A 6,000-nucleotide genomic window follows, 5' to 3' on the forward strand; every position below is an offset into this window, starting at 1 on the left:
CTTGCAGTCACTTATTAACTATAAATAATACATCTATTGCTTGGTTAATGGGGTTTGAAGCCTATAGACTACATGAGGGTCATTAATTATAAGGCTGCACATAACCTGTTCATCACCAGTCAAGAATACTTTAATACTGTACCTAAAATAGGGATCAAAGTGAACTCTCATTTATTCACTAAGACATACATCCCTCGCTTCCTGTGCGTGGATCAATATAAGTCATTTTTGACATTGATTCAGTCAGGTTAACAGGTAATGAGTATGTAAACAGTTGTTTGCATTGCATTATCCATTAATATTATATATTTTTCTTCAAATTTCTTTAGCAAATGCTAAGATAGTTATTGAGTTTATAATACATATATGGTTAAAAATGCCAAGATGTCTTGCTGTTAAAGTTATGAGGAATTTTATTTGCCATGGTAGGGGATATTACTCCACAGGGCAAAGCCAGTATGATGGCTGAATTAGAGCTGAGATGTAGCAGTGACCTGAACGAGATTGTGAGCTGAAACGTAGCAGTGGCCTGAATGACTATTTTGCTGAGCTCTGAGCTGCAAGTTCCACAGATAAGTTCACTTTGACGTTCACTTAGTTTTAAAAACAGGATTTTTTAACAATTGCTCGGAAGTTTAGCAGATATTTAGTATTTCATAGGTAGTAGATTGGTAGACAGCAACCGCCCAGGGAGGTACTACCATCCTGCCAAGTGAGTGTAAACCGAAAGCCTGTAATTGTGTTACATGATGGTAGGATTGCTGGTGTCTTTTGTCTGTCTCATAAATATGCAAGATTACAGGTACATCTTGCTACTTCTACTTAAACTTAGGTCACACTAAACATACATGTACACGTTTATTTATGCACACTTATCTGAGTTTTCTTTGATTTTAGTTTAGTTCTTGTTCTTATTACTTTTCCTTTTATATCCATGGATAAGTGGAATAAGAATCTTTTCTCCGTAATCCATGCGTGTTGTAAAAGTCAACTAAAATGCCGGGAACAATGGGCTAGTAACCCCTTTTCCTGTAATAATTACTAAAAAGAATAAGAAGAAAATTGTCAAAGTGGGAAGTTTGAATGTGCGTGGATGTTGTGCAAATGATAAGAAAGAGATGATTGTGGATGTTATGAATGAGAAGAAGCTGGATGTCCTGGCTTTAAGTGAAACAAAGCTGAAGGGGGTGAGTGAGTTTCAGTGGAGAGGAATAAATGGGATTAGGTCAGGGGTTTCTAATAGAGTTAGAGCTAAAGAAGGAGTAGCAATAATGTTGAAGGATAAGCTATGGCAGGAAAAGAGGGACTATAAATGTATTAATTCAAGGATTATGTGGAGTAAAATAAAGGTTGGATGTGAGAAGTGGGTTATAGTAAGCATATATGCACCTGGGGAAGAGAGAAGTATAGAGGAGAGAGAGAGAGATTTTGGGAAATGTTGAGTGAATGCATGGGGAGTTTTGAACCAAGCGTGAGAGTACTTGTGGTTGGGGATTTTAATGCTAAAGTGGGTAAAAATGTGGAGGGAGTAGTAGGTAAATTTGGGGTGCCAGGGGTAAATGAAAATGGGGAGCCTTTAATTGATCTATGTGTAGAAAGAGGTTTGGTAATAAGTAATACATATTTTATGAAAAAGAGGATAAATAAATATACAAGGTATGATGTAGCACATAATGAAAGTAGTTTGTTAGATTATGTATTGGTGGATAAAAGGTTGATGGGTAGGCTCCAGGATGTACACGTTTATAGAGGGGCAACTGATATATCGGAACATTATCTAGTAGTAGCTACAGTTAGAGTAAGAGGTAGATGGGATAAGAGGAAAATAGCAACAACAAGTAAGACGTAGGTGAAAGTGTATAAACTAAGAGAGGAGGAAGTTCGGGTGAAATATAAGCAACTATTGGCAGAAAGGTGGGCTAGTGCAAAGATGAGTAGTGGGGGGGTTGAAGAGGGTTGGAATAGTTTTAAAAATGCAGTATTAGAATGTGGGGCAGAAGTTTGTGGTTATAGGAGGGTGGGGGCAGGAGGAAAGAGGAGTGATTGGTGGAATGATGAAGTAAAGGGTGTGATAAAAGAGAAAAAGGTAGCTTACGAGAGGTTTTTACAAAGCAGAAGTGTTATAAGAAGAGCAGAGTATATGGAGAGTAAAAGAATGGTGAAGAGAGTGGTGAGAGAGTGCAAAAGGAGAGCAGATGAAAGAGTGGGAGAGGCACTGTCAAGAAATTTTAATGAAAATAAGAAAAAATTTTGGAGTGAGTTAAACAAGTTAAGAAAGCCTAGGGAAAGTATGGATTTGTCAGTTAAAAACAGAGTAGGGGAGTTAGTAGATGGGGAGAGGGAGGTATTAGGTAGATGGCGAGAATATTTTGAGGAACTTTTAAATGTTAAGGAAGAAAGGGAGGCGGTAATTTCATGCACTGGCCAGGGAGGTATACCATCTTTTAGGAGTGAAGAAGAGCAGAATGTAAGTGTGGTGGAGGTACGTGAGGCATTACGTAGAATGAAAGGGGGTAAAGCAGCTGGAACTGATGGGATCATGACAGAAATGTTAAAAGCAGGGGGGGATATAGTGTTGGAGTGGTTGGTACTTTTGTTTAATAAATGTATGAAAGAGGGGAAGGTACCTAGGGATTGGCGGAGAGCATGTATAGTCCCTTTATATAAAGGGAAAGGGGACAAAAGAGATTGTAAAAATTATAGAGGAATAAGTTTACTGAGTATACCAGGAAAAGTATACGGTAGGGTTATAATTGAAAGAATTAGAGGTAAGACAGAATGTAGAATTGCGGACGAGCAAGGAGGCTTCAGAGTGGGTAGGGGATGTGTAGATCAAGTGTTTACATTGAAGCATATATGTGAACAGTATTTAGATAAAGGTAGGGAAGTTTTTATTGCATTTATGGATTTAGAAAAGGCATATGATAGAGTGGATAGAGGAGCAATGTGGCAGATGTTGCAAGTATATGGAATAGGTGGTAAGTTACTAAATGCTGTAAAGAGCTTTTATGAGGATAGTGAGGCTCAGGTTAGGGTGTGTAGAAGAGAGGGAGAATACTTCCCGGTAAAAGTAGGTCTTAGACAGGGATGTGTAATGTCACCATGGTTGTTTAATATATTTATAGATGGGGTTGTAAAAGAAGTAAATGCTAGGGTGTTAGGGAGAGGGGTGGGATTAAATTATGGGGAATCAAATTCAAAATGGGAATTGACACAGTTACTTTTTGCTGATGATACTGTGCTTATGGGAGATTCTAAAGAAAAACTGCAAGGGTTAGTGGATGAGTTTGAGAATGTGTGTAAAGGTAGAAAGTTGAAAGTGAACATAGAAAAGAGTAAGGTGATGAGGGTATCAAATGATTTAGATAAAGAAAAATTGGATATCAAATTGGGGAGGAGGAGTATGGAAGAAGTGAATGTTTTCAGATATTTGGGAGTTGACGTGTCGGCGGATGGATTTATGAAGGATGAGGTTAATCATAGAATTGATGAGGGAAAAAAGGTGAGTGGTGCGTTGAGGTATATGTGGAGTCAAAAAACGTTATCTATGGAGGCAAAGAAGGGAATGTATGAAAGTATAGTAGTACCAACACTCTTATATGGATGTGAAGCTTGGGTGGTAAATGCAGCAGCGAGGAGACGGTTGGAGGCAGTGGAGATGTCCTGTCTAAGGGCAATGTGTGGTGTAAATATTATGCAGAAAATTCGGAGTGTGGAAATTAGGAGAAGGTGTGGAGTTAATAAAAGCATTAGTCAGAGGGCAGAAGAGGGGTTGTTGAGGTGGTTTGGTCATTTAGAGAGAATGGATCAAAGTAGAATGACATGGAAAGCATATAAATCTATAGGGGAAGGAAAGAGGGGTAGGGGTCGTCCTTGAAAGGGTTGGAAAGAGGGGGTAAAGGAGGTTTTGTGGGTGAGGGGCTTGGACTTCCAGCAAGCGTGCATGAGCGTGTTAGATAGGAGTGAATGGAGACGAATGATACTTGGGACCTGACAATCTGTTGGAGTGTGAGCAGGGTAATATTTAGTGAAGGGATTCAGGGAAACCGGTTATTTTCATATAGTCGGACTTGAGTCCTGGAAATGGGAAGTACAATGCCTGCACTTTAAAGGAGGGGTTTGGGATATTGGCAGTTTGGAGGGATATGTTGTGTATCTCTATACGTATATGCTTCTAAACTGTTGTATTCTGAGCACCTCTGCAAAAGCAGTGATAATGTATGTGTGTGGTGAAAGTGTTGAATGATGATTAAAGTATTTTCTTTTTGGGGATTTTCTTTCTTTTTTTGGGGTCACCCTGCCTCGGTGGGAGACGACCGACTTGTTGAAAAAAAAAAAAAAAAATGGCAGAAAGGTGGGCAGGTGCAAGTATGAGTAGTGGGGGGGTTGAAGAGGGTTGGAATAGTTTTAAAAATGCAGTATTAGAATGTGGGGCAGAAGTTTGTGGTTATAGGAGGGTGGGTGCAGGAGAAAAGAGGAGTGATTGGTGGAATGATGAAGTAAAGGGCATGATAAAAGAGAAAAAGGTAGCTTGTGAGAGGTATTTACAAAGCAGAAGTGTTATAAGAAGAGTAGAGTATATGGAGAGTAAAAGAAAGGTGAAGAGAGTGGTGAGAGAGTGCAAAAGGAGAGCAGATGATAGAGTGGGAGAGGCACTGTCAAGAAATTTTAATGAAAATAAGAAAAAAATTTGGAGTGAGTTAAACAAGTTAAGAAAGCCTAGGGAACAAATGGATTTTTCAGTTAAAAACAGAGTAGGGGAGTTAGTAGATGGGGAGAATATTTTGAGGAACTTTTAAATATCGACGAAGAAAGGGAGGCAGTAATTTCATGCACTGGCCAGGGAGGTATACCATCTTTTAGGAGTGAAGAAGAGTAGGGTGTAAGTGTCAATTATTCTATTGTGATAATTCTATTGTTATTATTGTTATTGTAATTATTATATTGCACTAAACTTAATATTTCATGTGGTAAAAGTTTTTTTTTTCATACTTTTGGGTATCTTGCACGGATTAATTTGATTTCCATTATTTCTTATGGGGAAAATTGATTCGCTTTCCGATAATTTTGGTTTACAATGAGCTCTCAGGAACGGATTAATATCGTGAAACGGGGGTCCACTGTACTTCTAAACTGTTGTATTCTGGGTACCTCTGCAAAAACAGTGATTGTGTGAGTGAGGTGAAAGTGTTGAATGATGATGAAAGTATTTTCTTTTTGGGGATCTTTTTCTTTTTGGGTCACCCTGCCTTGGTGGGAGACGGCCAACGTGTTGAAAAAAAAAAAATCTTGTATGCATTATGTACCTGCCATATCATGTTTTTCGACTTTGAATTTAATTATGCATAATGCAGTACTTACTTTGAATTTTATGAAAATTTTGTGTGGGCTTTTATTAATCTCTCTCAGGTCTTCAAAAAAATGCCCAACTAGCAGACTTGTATATTTTATCTCTTATCTATGAACTGATAGCGATAAAGTTGCTGCAGCCCTGTTTTTGTATTTTACATCCTCAGTGATGCATTATACAATCATGATACATTCTTTTATGAATATTTTATTATTGATTGACTGGTTAATGAGGTTAAAGCTTAGCTGCTATATGAGGGTCAGTAAGGCTGCACGTCACCTATACACCACCAGTCAAAATACTTACATACTTAATATAGGCATTTAAAGTACACCATCAATGTACATGTATATACACAGACATACACATGGGCTACATACACTGAGACATGCACCTCAGTGTATATATCCAGTGTATGACTTCTTAATTACTGATAAATATACCTGGTAATGGTCTGTTTCTAATAGTGTTTATTCTCCAAAAATCACGCTTATGATCTTCATTTATAATTATCTTAATTATTTATATTTTATTTAACAAGCGTTAAATACGTGAGGGTTACATTTATTGATATATATATAAATACAATCAATAATAGTGAATAAAGTTTTCTTTAATATAAAATTGAAAAGGCATAAATAAAAAACGTA

The sequence above is a fragment of the Cherax quadricarinatus genome, chromosome 4 (genome assembly GCF_038502225.1).
Source record: "Cherax quadricarinatus isolate ZL_2023a chromosome 4, ASM3850222v1, whole genome shotgun sequence".
Classification (NCBI taxonomy): Eukaryota; Metazoa; Arthropoda; class Malacostraca; order Decapoda; family Parastacidae; genus Cherax; species Cherax quadricarinatus.